The sequence below is a fragment of the Erinaceus europaeus genome, chromosome 2 (genome assembly GCF_950295315.1).
Source record: "Erinaceus europaeus chromosome 2, mEriEur2.1, whole genome shotgun sequence".
Taxonomy (NCBI): Eukaryota; Metazoa; Chordata; class Mammalia; order Eulipotyphla; family Erinaceidae; genus Erinaceus; species Erinaceus europaeus.
In genome coordinates, this window is record NC_080163.1 from 16999414 (window position 1) to 17011798 (window position 12385).

General features: G+C 44.7%; 2 long non-coding RNA genes across 2 annotated transcripts; one reads left to right on the forward strand and one right to left on the reverse strand.

Annotated features, from left to right (window-relative positions):
* Positions 1-3102: 3102 nt before the first annotated feature.
* Positions 3103-8063, reverse strand: LOC132536910 (uncharacterized). Its single transcript, XR_009548442.1, has 3 exons — positions 7993-8063; positions 4505-4547; positions 3103-3904 (listed from the first exon to the last, which is right to left on the reverse strand). It is a non-coding gene; the product is annotated as an uncharacterized LOC132536910 (long non-coding RNA).
* On the forward strand, positions 7932-8971 carry LOC132536909 (uncharacterized). Its single transcript, XR_009548441.1, has 2 exons — positions 7932-8053; positions 8636-8971. It is a non-coding gene; the product is annotated as an uncharacterized LOC132536909 (long non-coding RNA).
* Positions 8972-12385: the final 3414 nt, after the last annotated feature.

Genomic DNA, 12385 nt, shown 5'->3' on the forward strand with positions numbered 1-12385 from the left:
CTCTGCACTTCCTGCTCAGTGTCTCCTGTTCCCTGTTTCAAGGAGCTCTAACTTGCCACCTTTCTCAGACCTGGTGTCAGCCTGAGATAGTGGGAATGCAAGACTGAGTTGTGCCACAGGTTGGGGCAAATTCCTTTCTCTCAGGATCACGGGTTCTCCTCCCTATATCCTTCTGGGGGCTTCTATTTAGGTACACGGGCAGGTTTTTCTGGCTTGTTTGTTTGTGTGTTTGTTTTTGTTTTAATTTCAGATAAAGGAGACAGAGAACAAGAGACATGAAAGCTCTGCTCCACCATCTGCAGAGTTTCCCCTGGTGCTGTGGTACTCTGATATGGTGCTGGGGTTCAAACCTAGGGCCTTGATCATAATAAGACTGGTGCTCTATTAGGTCAGCTATCTCCCCCTCTAAACCCCATACTTTATCTTGTTGTTTTTTATACATGAGGGTTATAGCTGGGGATTTTTGTCTGCATGATTCCAGTAATCTGGGAGAACTTTTTTAATATAAAGGGAGACAGAGAGGAAACACACACACACCATAGCACTGACCCACTATTAATGAAGCTTTCCCCATGTGGTGGTGGGGGAGGGATAAGAGGGGTATGTTGGTATGCTTCTAAAACCCCTTTTGTTTCATTGGTTTAATCCTCCCTGCTTAACACTGTATTCTATTTACATAACCACTGATTAACTAAGCACTGGCATGCCTGCAGGGCACTGGTTTAATCTCCACTGGTTCACGATGTCTTTTTGCTCCGCCCCCAATCCTTGTCACACCCTGATTTTCACCAATCTCTTTTCACTCCACCCTCTCTACATCACATCCTGTTTACACCCTACTTGGCGCCTATATATATAAGGACAGGATTGTGATTATAGTTAGTTTAGATAGCATGGCTTAGATTGTGCTGCATTCCACATGAATAAAGAGATACTGCGTACAGCTCAGCCATGAATCTCTGGTCGAATGTCTCCCGCCCACGAAGCTAGCCTGGCAGGGGTACAACTCCACACAATTCCCACCACCAGAACTCCATATCCCATCCCCTCCTTTGATAGTTTTCTTATTCTTTATCCCTCTGGGAGTGTGGAGCCAAAGTCATCATGGGGTGCAGAAGGTGGAAGGTCTGGCTTCTGTAATTGCTTCTGAACATGGGCATTGGCAGGTTGATCCATACTCCCAGCCTGTCTCTCTCTTTCCCCAGTGGGGTGGTGCTCTGGGGAAGTAGAGCTCCAGGACACATTGGAGGGCTTGTCTGTCCAGGGAAGTCTGGTTGTCATTGTAAGAGAGTTAACATATAGAGCCAAACAAATTGTTGACTAATCATGAACCTAAAGGCTGGAGTAGTGCAGATGAAGAGTTGGGGTGGGGGGGGGTCTTTGTTTTGTAGTTAGCTAGTAGGCATATTTTAGTTATATACTAAAGGGCTTGTGGCTATACTAGTTCTTTTTTTTTTTTTCCCTGAGCCTGAAATCTGAAATGCAGGTGGATCCAAGTTATTGTCTGGGGAGATGATGTCATGGCTGGAAAAAGGACCAGAGAGCTGGATCCGGGAAGAGAGTAGCTCCCATATATGGGAAAGGTGTATAAATATTGTTGACTGTAAACCCCACCGATTTGATGTGATCTGGAGCCCATATTCTGGGAAAAGCCATATTTTAAATATCATCCACAGAGGGCCTGGGTGGTGGTACACCTGGTTGGGTACACACATTAATATATGCAAAGGTCTGGGTTCAAGCCCTTGGTCCCCTCCGACAGGGGGGGAATGTTCATGAGCAGTGAAGCAGGTCTGCAGATCTCTCTCTCTCTCTCTCTATTTTACCCTCTCCTTTCAATTTTTCTCTGTCCTATCAAATCAAATCAAACAGCAACAACAACAAAATGTCATTCACACAAGCCACCATGCTACTCCGAGATTCAGTACACTTGTCAAGGTGATTCTAACCCCTCACATTTGTGAACTGCTCTGGGGAGCTTTCTTGCCAGTGTGGTCTGTTGTGGTTGGTGCAATTCTTCAATCCACCTGGGTGTCCTCTGAATTGAAATCCCCCCTCTCTCCCCTCTGCTGTCTCTCCCTCCCTGATATTAAACTCATTTGTCACCCAGAGAAGCAGCCCTGGGAGTGTAAACAGCAGACTGTAGGAATGCGCTTTCCCCAGTCTTGCACTAGGGGGATGGGATGGCGCTCATTCTGTGTGGAGAACAGAGGCACGTAAATGCAGAACTGGTGTCAGAATGCCGTCCCAAACCCATCTCTTCCTGTGTGACATGCACACGAGTCTCACACAATTATATATCTGATGAGTTTTCAAATCCCTAATTGGGGCTGGAGTCTCAGAAAAGCCTACACCAGCGTTTGTGCTGGATGGAGTGCAGCTGACAGCATCTGCTGGCTAAATGGCTCAGATGTCCTAGAGTCTTCCAGATGTTCTCACTGGCCAGCTCACCTTGGCCTGCCACAGGCCTGTGTCTGCTTCCCAGTCAAGGAGCCTTGGGCATCTTAATAGGTGGGTAGGTGGCGGCTCATTTGGTTGAGTGCACACATTACAATGTTCAAGGACCTCTGGATTCGAACCTCTGCTCCCCTCCTCCAGGGAGACGCTTCAGACTTCACCAGCAGTGAAACTGGTCAGCAGGTGTCTACTTTTCTCTCTCCCTTTCTATCTCCTCCTCCTCTCTTAATTTCTCTATGTCTTATCAGATAATTTTTTATCAGATAAATTTTTTAAAAGGAAGAATAAAAAAGGAAGAAAAATGGCCACTAGGAGTGGTGGGTTAGTAGTGCTAGCACTGAGCCCCTGCAATAACCCTGATGGCAGTGAAAATAAATAAATAAAGAAGCATCTTGGGGCTGGGTGTTGATGCACCTGGTTGAGTGCACATGTTACAATCCACAAGGACCCAGGTTCGAGTCCCTGGTCCCCACCTGCAGGGGGAAAGCTTCATGAGTGGTGAAGCAGGGCTGCAGGTGTCTCTCTGTCTCTCTTCCTCTCTATTCCCCCTTCCCTTTTGATTTCTGGCTGTTTCTGTCCAATAAAGATAATTAAAAAAAATTAAAAATAGGGAGTCGGGTGGTAGCGCAGCGGGTTAAGCACAGGTGGCGCTAAGCACAAGGACCGGCGTAAGGATCCCGGTTCGAGCCCCCGGCTCCCCACCTGCAGGGGAGTCACTTCATAGGCGGTGAAGCAGGTATGCAGGTGTCTGTCTTTCTCTCCCCCTCTCTGTCTTCCCCTCCTCTCTCCATTTCTCTCTGTCCTATCCAACAACAATGACATCAATAATAACAACAACAACAACAAAAAAACAAGGGCAACAAAAAGAATAAATAAATAAATAATTAAAAAAATTAAAAACAAACAAACAAGCATCTTAATATATTTTCAGAACAACAACAAAACAATCTGCCCCTGGGTGGTAATAAAAATAAATAAGTAAGCATCTTTTTTTTGTTGTTCTTTATTGGGGGTGGAATTAATGGTTTACAGTAAACAGAAAAATAAAGTAGTTGTTACATGTATAACATTTCTGAGTTTTCCATATAACACTCTGTCCCCCCCACCTAGGTCCTCCTCCACCATCATGTTCCAGGACCTGACCCCCCCACACACACACACAGCATTACTTTGCTATAGTACCCCAAACCAAGCATCTTAATATATTCTCAGGACAGCAACATTAAAACAACCCAGGCCTGCTTCTGGAAGTGTGTGTTCTATTTCCTTGTAGGAGTTCCATCGTTAGTGCACTTAACCCGCTTTGCTACCGCGTGAGCCCCTCTTCTTGCTTTTTCAAATGATGTCAAGTGCATTCTACACAGGCTCCCTTGCTTTTGTTCTGATGGTGTATCGGTGCTTTATGAGGGAATGGTCCCTCTTCTGACAGTTGGATGCTGACATTTGTCTGCCATGAAAAAAAAAAAAAAGATGAGAGTGTGTCTTTTAGCATAGATGGATGGAACTGAAAGTGATCATTAAAAAAAAAAAATCCTACGTGGCACAAAGCGCAAGGACCAGCATAAGGATCCTGGTTCGAGCCCCCGGCTCCCCCACCTGCAGGGGAGTCACTTCACAGGCGGTGAAGCAGGACTGCAGGTGTCTGTCTTTCTCTCCCCCTCTCTGTCTTTCCCTCCTCTCTCCATTTCTTTCTGTCCTAGCTAACAAAGACAACATCAATAACAACAACAATAACAACTATAACAATAAAACAACAGGACAACAAAAGGGAAAATAAATAAAAATAAATTAAAAGTAAACAAAAAATCCTTCATTTTTTTCTTCCAGGCACAGATGGAAACAGGGAGGCAGAAAGCAAGAGAGAGGGAGAGAGACAGAGACAGAGAGAGACATAGGAAGAAGGAAAGACACCACAGCACCATTCCACCGCTCAGGGAGCTTCCCCAGTGCATGATGCTGGGGGCTTGGGGCTCGAACCTAGGTCCCCAAAGCTATAAAGGTGTGTACTGTTCTGCGAAAGCTATTCCTGGGAAATCCATCTGAGCACCTTTAGTGTTCGTGCATCTGCTTGAATCCGAGGCCTCTGAGAGCTGAAACAGAGCGGGACAGTACACAGCTCAGTTAGGCAGAATGACCAGTGGGAACACACCAGCCCCCTGGCAGGCAGCTACACGTGGGCTCAGCACTGGGGTACACCCCCTTAGACGACACTTTGAGAACCAACTCTTTATGTGAATAGTGCAAATTTAGCTGTGGCCCATCCTCCAACCCCTCCCCTGTCTCCCTCTCCCCACCCATGTACAACTGTGAGGACTTGACGCCAAGCAAGAGGAACCCAACCTTCTGCAAAGTCTTGTTCTGGAGTGGACAAAGGTCAAAGTTTATTATAGAACAGATGAGGTTTCACCGAATGGCGTTTCTATTTTGGAACCTTTCTTGTACTGCCCTGAGCACTGGCAGGAGAGCCATGAGGGGATCCAACAGTGAGAAGAAATTTGGGCCTTCTTCCTTGAACCTTAATGTTTCTTTCTTTCCACCAGGGTTATTGCTGGTGGCCCAGGAACTACATGACTTCACTGCTTCCATCAGCCTGTTCAGAAAAAAAATAATAAGGTCCTGAAGGTGGTGCACCTAGCTGAGTGCTTGTATTATCATGTGCAAGGATCCAGGTTCAAACTCCTGATTCCCACCTGCAGGGGGGCAGGGACATTTCCAAGTGTGGAGCAGAGCTGCAGGTGTCTCTCTTTTCCTATCTCCCTCTCTATTTCTTAAAAATACATATTTATTTATTTTATTTAGAGACAGAGAAAACTAGAGAGAAGGGAGAGGGGGAGGTAGAAAGGGAGAGGAGGACACGCACCCCTCTCCTCTCTATCCCCCCCCACCTTTCCTCTCAATTTCTTTCTGTCCTATCATTTTCAATCAATTTTTTTTTTTTAGTTGACAGCAGTGGTCCGGGAGGTGGCACAGTGGATAAAGCATTGGATTATCAAGCATGAGGTTCAGAGTTCAATCCCCTGTAGCACATACACTAGAGTGATGTCTGGTTTTTTTCTCCTCCTATCTTTCTCACTAATAAATAAAATCTTTTTAAAAAATGGCAGAAAATGAGGCACAGAAATAGGGAGAGAGTGGCAACCCCCCCCACACACACACTTGTAAAGCTTCCCCTTCACGGATGCCCCACCCCAACTGTGAGGACCAGAGTTCAAATCTGGGACCTCACGCATCTTAACATGTATGTTTTACCAGGAGTGAGTCACCTTCTGACCCTCGGAAATAATATACTTTGATACTTAAATTGTTTTGGAGTGAAAAAGGGAAGAGAAACAGAGAAGCAGCCAGAGGAGACCGCGCCAGGATACGGCTCCACCGATCACAGTGCTCCCTCCGTGTGGTGCTGGGGCTCGGACCCAGTGTCCCATGTCTGTGTGAACCTGCTCAGTAATCTGCCATCTTCTACACAGACTTGTTTTTTAAGTCACTTTTTAAAAATTTATTTTATTTATTTATTCCCTTTTGTTGCCCTTGTTGTTTTATTGTTGTAGTTATTATTGTTGTTGTCGTTGTTGGATAGGACAGAGAGAAATGGAGAGAGGGAGGGGAAGACAGAGAAGAGGAGAGAAAGACAGACACCTGCAGACCTGCTTCACCGCCTGTGAAGCGACTCCCCTGCAGGTGGGGAGCTGGGGTTCAAACCGGGATCCTTATGCTGGTCCTTGTGCTTTGCACCACCTGCGCTTAGCCTGCTGCACTACAGCCCGACTCCCTTAAGTCGCTTTTTTAAAAAAGTTGTGATTCATCATGATTTACAAGATTATAAGGTTACAGATTTTTTTTTCTAAATCCAGCTATAAGTGTGGTGGGTGAATGAAAGGTCCTCAAGTGAATCAGATCCTATTCTAAACTCACCAGGGGACTATGCTTCATTCCTTGATTAAGAAACTAAAGATGTGACTGTAATACAACTTGTTCCAATAGTGTGTGTGTGTGTGTGTGTGTGTGTGTGTGTGTGTGTGTGTGTGTGTGTGTGTGTGTGTGTGTGTGTTTGGATAGAAACAGCCAGAAGTCGAGAAGGGAGGGTTAGATAGAGAGGGAGCCAGAAAGACACCTGCAACACTGCTTCACTGCTAGCAAAGCTTTCACCCTGCAGGTGGGCACTGGTGGCTCAAATTCAGGTCCTTGTGTACTGTAACATGCGCACCTAACCTGGTGTACCACCACCCTGCCCCGCTAATAATATACATACATACACACATACATACATACATACATACACACACGTATATATTTGGAGCTCAGTGCCTACATGAGCAATCTGCTAATCTTGGTAACAATTTTTTCCTTTTTTTTACTTGAAAGGACAGAGAGAAATTGAAAGGGGAGATAGAGAGCGAGAGAGAAAGACACTTGGAACTCTGCTTCACAACCCATGAAACATCCTCCCTACAGGTGTGGTGTAGGGGCTTGAACCTGGGTCCTCATGCATGGTAATATGTGTGCCATTACCCTGCCACCCCCAAGACTGGTCTTTTAATTTCTTTTATTAATGATTTAATACTGATCCATAAAATTATAGGTTAATAGGAGTATAATTCCACATGGCTCCCACCACTAGAGTTCTGTATCCCCATTTCTTCCATTGGATACTGAATTAGTTCTCATAGGATCACAGATATGAATGGACTATTATTTCTATAAGTATATATATGTATAATGTATATTTTCCCATTTTTTTCTATAGTCCTGCCTTCTCTTCCTTTCTAACTCATACCTACTACTTCCGAATGTCCTTTTTTTTTGTTTTTCCTCTACTGAGTCCTGATGGAATTGGAGTTCAGAGTCCTCTGATTATCTTCCCCTAACATTTCTTCCCCTCTGCAATGCTGTGTGTGTGTGTGTGTGTGTGTGTGTGTGTGTGTGTGTGTGTGTTATAATAATGATTGACAAGATTGTGGGATAAGAGGGGTACAATTCCATACAATTCAGTTCCCACCACTGGAGATCCATATCCCCTCCCCCACCTGAGAAGTGTCCCTATTTTTTATCCCTCTGAGAGTATGGACCAAAGATCATTATCAGGTGCAGAAGGTGGAAGATCTGGGACTATATGGGGACGTGCTGTGGTGTCTCTATCTTTTCTTTCTGAATTAAAAAATGGCCCAGAGCGATGAACTCACACATACAAGGCCCCAGCTACACACACACATACATGTACACAATTACACACACACACACACACACACACACTGGCATTGTAGTAATTATTCTGGTATGAAAATATATGTGCAAACATTTTGCTGGCACTTCAGCCACTTCCTTAGGAAACAAAAACAAGCAAAACAGCTCTTCCTATGCTCTGACCCTGGGCATAAATCTGTCACTAACCTGCTCTGATGTCCCAGATAAATTTGTTCAGCTTTGACCTCCACGTGGAATGAGGCATGTGTGCATTCCTGTGGTGGTTTGCTGAGTCACAGCACAGCTTCTGAAATCAGTCTGTTCACCACAAATTCCCAAAGCAAAGCAGCCTACCTTTCAACAGCAACCTGTTCTGGTAAAGCCCTCAACCTTCCAACCAGCCTCTGACTTCCAGGTACTTTGTTTCTAGATGGTTGCGATGCATCTGCCTCAGTGAGGCTACTTCCTGTTCCTAGTGGCTGCAGAAGCTGGAAGGGGAGGAGTGTTTGCATGACTCTGCTTGCGGTTCATCTGCTGACTCATGGCTGTGGACATGTAGAAACCTTCTGGGGGCAGCTGGCACGGGACTCACAGGTCCTGTCAGCAAGACCCATTAAATCTTCCCAGATTAAGGTCTTGATTAGTCTGTCACTTCCACACAATTGCATGGGTCACGATGTCATTTTCATGGCGTGGCTTGCATTCCCAGAATGATCAGGACCCGGGTGACAGCAGCCTCACATGCACCAGTGTCCAGACTGCTGGGAAGAACTGAAGTGTGTTGTGCTTGCTCCTCAAAAAACTCCCTTTGTGTGTGTGTGTGTGTGTGTGTGTGTGTGTGTGTGTGTGTGTGTGTGTGTGTATTTTTTCTCCTCCTGGCTCCAGGAAGTACCTTCATTCACAAAGACAGGACTGTGGGGAGGTGGGGCTGGGGCATCGGTGGGGACATAGACTTGGGAACATTTGTGACCTTCTGTGTTACCCTCCCCTTACACAGAGAGAAAATCTGACCGAGGTGAACAAGGTTAGTCTGCAAGGAGAAAGCTCGAAAGGACACATGGTGAGTCAGTATATCAGATGGAAGCGGAACCAGTTGGCTCTACCTTGGACTAAAGTGACAAGAAGGAAAACAGGTATCCGGACTCATCCTCAAGAATCTCTCACGGGACCCCTGGGGCTAATGAATAAGCAGCCAGCTGTGTCTAAGGACTCCACCCCATCATTAAGGAACTGCTGATGTCAAGTGACACTTCATCATGGTGCTGTGTGTTTCTGGGCTGTGCTTGCTTGAGCTTTGTTTATTTGAAAATAAAACACAGGATCTCTATAAATAGCCTGTGTCCGAACAGGTGTTCAATATGTCAGCAATAATAAGATGTGGACAAGTGTTTATGGTGACCCTAGACATATATATATATATATATAATTAAAGATATATATATATATAATATATATATATATTATATATATATATCTTTAATTTAATGAAAGTGATACAGAAAGAGACAGAGACCAGCATTCTGCTCAGTTCCAGCTTATAGTGGTGCTGGGGATTGAACGTGAGATCTCAAAGTCTCAGGCATGAGAGTCTTTTGTGTAACCATTATCTAACTCCCCAGCTTCCTAGCTGTTTTTATAGTGAGAAAAATAATTTATGAGGTTTTAAGCAGTCTTGTTTTGTTTTTCTTTCTTTTTTAAAAAGCTTTTTAAACATATTTTTTTAATGTTTACTTATTCATTTTCCCCTTTTGTTGCCCTTGTTGTTTTATTGTTGTACTTATTATTGTTGTTGTTATTGATGTCTTCGTTGTTGGATAGGACAGAGAGAAATGGAGAGAGGAGGGGAAGACAGAGAGGGGGAGAGAAAGACAGATACCTGCAGACCTGCTTCACCTGTGAAGCAACTCCCCTGCAGGTGGGGAGCTGGGGGCTTAAACCGGGATCCTTACGCCAGTCCTTGTGCTTTGCATCACCTGAGCTTAACCGCTGTGCTACCGCCCGACTCCCTTTGTTTTGTTTCTGTTATCTTGTCTCTGGGGCTTCACTACTCTGGGATGACTTTCTCACAGCCGGGGGAGACTTTGTTGTATTACTCTCATGTGGTGTGCCAGGGTCTCGAGCCTGAGTTGTGAGCAAGTACCCTCCCAGGTGAACTATCTATCTGCTGGGCCTATTTCAATCATTTAATTTAAAAAAAAAAATTATTACCTTTATTTACTAATTGGACATAGACAGCCAGAAATTGAGAGAGAAGGCCATGATAGAGTGGGGAAGAGGCAGAGAGACACCTGCAGCTTCACCATTTGTGAAGCTTTTCCCTGCAGTTGGGGACTAGGGGCTCGGACCTGGGTCCTTGTGCATTGTAACATGTGCACTCAACCAGGTGTGCCACCACCCAGTCCCTATTTTAACTTTTAAGAAGTATAAACACACACGAGAGAACTAGAGAGAGAGAGAGAGAGCGCTATATGCAAGAAAGGTCACTGCATGCTTAGAGAAAACGTCTGCTAGAATATGAAAGAAAATTATACAAATAAAAAGTAGGTAGAATTTAATTTTAAAAAAGTAAAAGAATGTGAAAATAATAATAGTTTAAAATCTAAAGAGTAAGGTGGGGTAGATAGCATAATGGTTTTGCATAGAGACTCTCATGCCTGAGGCTTCAAAGTCCTAAGTTCAATCCCCCATACCACCATAAGCTAGAGCTGAGCAGTGCTTTGGTTAAGAAGAAAAAAAAAATCTGAAATGCAGATTTAACACTAATAAAGACATTCTCTGGATGTGAATCGTTGATGAATTATAATCACATACCTGAGAAACCCAAGAACTTTGTATAAATAGGAGTACTGCAGAGTTAGAATTTGTGGACAAGTAATATTTTATGAATATAACTGAACATTTTCTGAAAGAGTGGCCATAATTCTGGAAAAAGCTAAATGGAAGATACCAGATTTTGGAGATGGAGGGGCATAGGCACCTGTTTCAGCTGTAGCTGTTACAGACATGCAACTTTGCCCTCCTTAATAACTGAGCCCCAGTCCATAACTTCAACACAGACGACTTGGTCCTAGGGTGTGGTTGTGTCGAAGTACTTTGTCCTCACGTTGCAATAACAAGAATGCTAGCACTCATCTGGAAACAGCGCTCACATGTGAGTCTCTCTGAGAGCTTCCCACCTTCCAGGCTTTGGTCCATGTGATGTGACAGTCATTCTTTCTAGAACAAATCATGATCTCACTTCACAGGGCAGGGATCTGAGACAGAGCTCAAATGTCAGAGTTTTGTGGGATCGCTCAAAGGGGAGACCAGCTCTAAAGGCCTGCGTGTTACAGGGCCAGTTTTCCAGTTGGTTGGGAACCACACTGGACACTGAGCTGGGTCACACTGGCCTGGACACAGAGCTAGGGTCACATGAGGTCATGGCCAAGGGTGGATATTAGAGTGAAGGGCTCAATTGTCTTGTTTACTGGGTAGACAAGAAAGCCCATAGTTTAGGAGTAAAAGAGGCATTCGTGTCAAGGTTCCAAGTTTAAGTCTGTCTCTTATTCCAGGAGACTGTGGGCATGTAATTGAACCTTGTTAAGTTTCTATTTTCTCCAACACTGCAAAAAAAAGGGGCCAAAGGAATTAGATTTAACCTACCGCATAGGAGAACTGAAGAATCAATGGACTCAGGTTTCCTGGAGTTGGCATTTCTGACACCCAGAGAGTTTTTCCAGAGAGGTCACAGCATTCTCTTTCTTCATTGGTCTTCAGAACTATGACAAAAAACCCTTCGGCTTCAGTGTTCTGGTGAGGCCATTCCTAGATCTCAGGACTCCTCAGTTCCATATCAAGTAGTGCACCTCCTAACCAAACCACAGAACCTAGATGTAGACCAGGGCCCATGCGACAGAACACATGTGCACGTGTACCCATAAGTTAAGGGGAAATATATACCTTAGTGTAAAAATGCACAATAGTTTGAAGTGACTCACTAAGTGCAGCAAGCAAGTAGAAAGACCTAAAAAAAATACACTTTTTAAACTAGGTACCTTAAAATACTTAATCAAATAGTTTCTATTTAGACTGAGGCACCCTCTTCACCTACTTCCTGTTGCACTTACCTCAGTCACTCCAAGGCTAACCTTGTCAGACAAAGCAAAGACTACAAAAGCTGGGTAAGGGCAAGAGACTGGCACACTTTAAATGATGGCTCTTTTGGCTCTTTTGGCCACTACCAGGCCACCCCATCATCTGGGGCCCTAGTCAGGGAATCCTAGAATTTCCACATAGACAGGATGGGCCTAGACCTCCAACAAATCCCTCTCTCCTCTGTCACTGATCATCTCCAGCAGGAACAATATAGTGGACCCTGTCATGGGCCTCTATAGGACCTTGCCCTCAATGTGGGTCAACATTGGTAGGGTCTGTCCCTTCTCCAAAGGGAGGTTGGGTCCATATACTCTGCCACTCGAAAATGGGTCCCGCAATGAGTGCAGCCTAGAATGTTCCCAGATATGACTACAGAATGTGAGCTCAGACTGACATGGATGCAGAGGTTACACAGGCACCTGCGCTGAATATGGGCCCCTGGATGAAATCTATGGGGTTTACAGTTCACAATATTTATATACTTTTCCCATATTTGGGAGCTATTCTCTGCCCTGATCCAGCTTTCTAGTCCTATTTCCAACTCTGGCACCATCTCCCCGAGACAATACCATTAGCTCACCTGCATGTTAGTTGTTGGACTCAGGCAAAAATT